This window comes from Coffea eugenioides, chromosome 7 (genome assembly GCF_003713205.1).
Source record: "Coffea eugenioides isolate CCC68of chromosome 7, Ceug_1.0, whole genome shotgun sequence".
Lineage (NCBI taxonomy): Eukaryota > Viridiplantae > Streptophyta > Magnoliopsida > Gentianales > Rubiaceae > Coffea > Coffea eugenioides.
In genome coordinates, this window is record NC_040041.1 from 12484770 (window position 1) to 12487435 (window position 2666).

A 2666-nucleotide genomic window follows, 5' to 3' on the forward strand; every position below is an offset into this window, starting at 1 on the left:
TGGCCTCCATTATCACTCCTGAATTCTTTTGAACTACCTGTATCAGGCTCACCCAAGACTGTCTGATATTGTGTATATGATCCTCAAATCTAACAATTTCAATATCTCTTTTTTTTACCACTTCCATCATGAGGGGATTGAACCTCTTTTGATCTTGTAGCACAGGTTTGGTGTCTTCCACGAGCCTTATTCGATGCATACACACAGAGGAACTAATTCTCTTAATATTGGCAATGGTCTATCATCTCGCCTACTTATACTCTCAAAGAAGTCGGATTAACTTGTCTTCTTCGGTTTCTGACAGTCCAGCCGAGATGATCACTAGAAGCGTTTCCTTCTCGCTCAAATATGCATATTTCAAATGATTCGATAGAGGTTTTAATTCAAGCATAGATGTCTGCACCACAGACGATAGTTACATTTGGTGAGATTCGGGTATGAAAATAGGTGTGAATTTCATACATTATCGTCGTGATTGGCAACGAGTGTAACGCCCCAATCGTATTCTTCAGATCTTCACTTAATTCTACCTCATGAATTGTGTCCAACTCAAGATGTTTGATTGAAGCAACTTCTAACTCATCCCTGTCAACAATTCAAACACTTCCTGCACCGCAGAGTCAATAGCACCCACAGAAAAAATGGAGCTAAAATTAGAGTTCGAAGGGTTTCAAAAATATTGAAATGAACAATTTTTTCATCAGATTTCATGGATAAAGTACGCTTAGTATTTTAGTTTGGGCTATACTCAAAAAGAGTTTACCTAATAATAAAGGCAAATCAACATCATCTATGTCAAGTACGTAAAAATCAATTCGGAATACCAATTCATTAATTTTAACTAACCCATCCTTGACCAACCCATTAAGGTATATATTTATTCGGTCAGATAATTGAATTATTATCTTAGTTTCTATTAACAGGTCTAGATTCAAAGAAATATAAATAGATTTAGCCATCACATTGATTGACGATCCTAAGTTCAACATGACATTTCTAATCAAAGTATTGCCTATCCTACAGGGGATAGTAAACAAACCTGGATCCCCACATTTCGGTGAGAGTTTCCTCTGTAGAACGACACGTTCTCCCCCACAATAGCTCTTTCGTCTCCCCTCAGCCGTCTTTGATTGACATACTAATCTTTCAAAAATTTCGCGTACTTCAGCATTTATTTGATTGCATCTAGTAGGGGAATGTTGATCTTTGCCTTGCGAAACACCTCCAAGATTTTTTTTCCTTGTCCGGTTTCTTTGATTTCTCTAACCTGCTGGGAAAGAGAGGCGAATTAGCTTTTATTTCAGTGATTGGGTAAGGAATACCGCTAGATTTTTGCCATTTATGTTTTCTGCCTCAAGTTCTTTCTCGATCTTCTCTTCATCGTTGTCCTTTGGAGTCACGAGTTCGGATTCTTGAATTTCCTTCTCGCTCCTTAAATTCATTTCACTTACGTTCTTCGGGTTCAGTTCAGGTTAAGACGGCAATTTTTCGTGAACTTGGGATTCCAGGCAGTTGATTGCTATTGCCATCTGACTCATCTGACTTTGCATTACTTGCATCTGACGCATTTGACTTTGCAAGTTAGATTCCGTATTTTGTTGATTAGCAATTAATTGCTTAATCATTTCCTCTAAAGACGGACCTGAGTTTGGAGGAGGTGGTAGCTGCTGAGATTGGTATTACTGTTGATACCCTTACTGTCTATTCGGTGCAAAATTTGATTGTCTGCTTCCCCCGTAGTTGAGGTTAGGGTGATGATCTCTCCAATCCAAATTGTACATATTCGAATATGGATCATATGACTTTTTTGGCGTGGGTACGTGACCAACCATATTTACTTGTTCTGCACTCTCTTCTGAAATCATAGAACACATCTTTGTAGAATGACTCATGGTAGTACAAATCTCATACACTTTGGTTTGTGGTATAATTTCTACAGCCAATTGCCTAACAAACGATATTAACTCGGATAACTGCTGTTGGATGGAAGATGTTTTTACCTCATTCATCCTACGAATCAGGATATCTTCCCTTGTACCGAACTGTTGTGAGTTCTTGGCCATTTCTTCGATCAACTCCCACACTTCTCGAGGAGTCTTGTTCACTAGCGTCCCTCCACTTGCAACATCAATAATACTCCTATCTCTGAAAAGTAACCCCTCGTAAAAATATTGGATGAGCAATTACTCGCTTATTTGATGCTGAGAGCATTTGATGCATAACTTCTTGAATCTCTCCCAATAATCATAGAATGACTCTCTTGAATATTGTTTGATACCGCATATCTCTTTCCTCAGACTTGCAACTCGGGATACAGGAAAATATTTTTTCAAGAATTTTTTCTTCAATTGCTCCCAAGTGGTGATACTACCTGGAGGTAAATAGTGTGACGCCTCCACTTCTCCCAAGAACGAATCCAAAAGTATCCGTGGAACGCCTGCCCAACTCTTGCCAGGATTCGATACAATTTCAATTCAAATTTAAGATAAACAACTAAGGAATAACAGTCGAAGTAAGAAAAGTCACTTCCTTAAACAAACTTTCAAGTTTTATAATTCAAGTTCTCAAAAGTACATCACTTTCCTCAGAATACAGTCACCAAAAGTCATCTAATCAATTACATTCAAAATTCTAATAAAAAAGGTCATCAAGTCGACCTCTCTATA

The 2666-nt window shown here is 38.0% G+C and overlaps 1 non-coding gene across 1 annotated transcript; it reads left to right on the forward strand.

Annotated features, from left to right (window-relative positions):
- The first annotated feature begins 2193 nt into the window (after positions 1 to 2193).
- Positions 2194 to 2300, forward strand: LOC113778938. The gene has a single exon (XR_003469402.1). It is a non-coding gene; the product is annotated as a small nucleolar RNA R71 (small nucleolar RNA).
- The last annotated feature ends 366 nt before the right edge of the window (positions 2301 to 2666 follow it).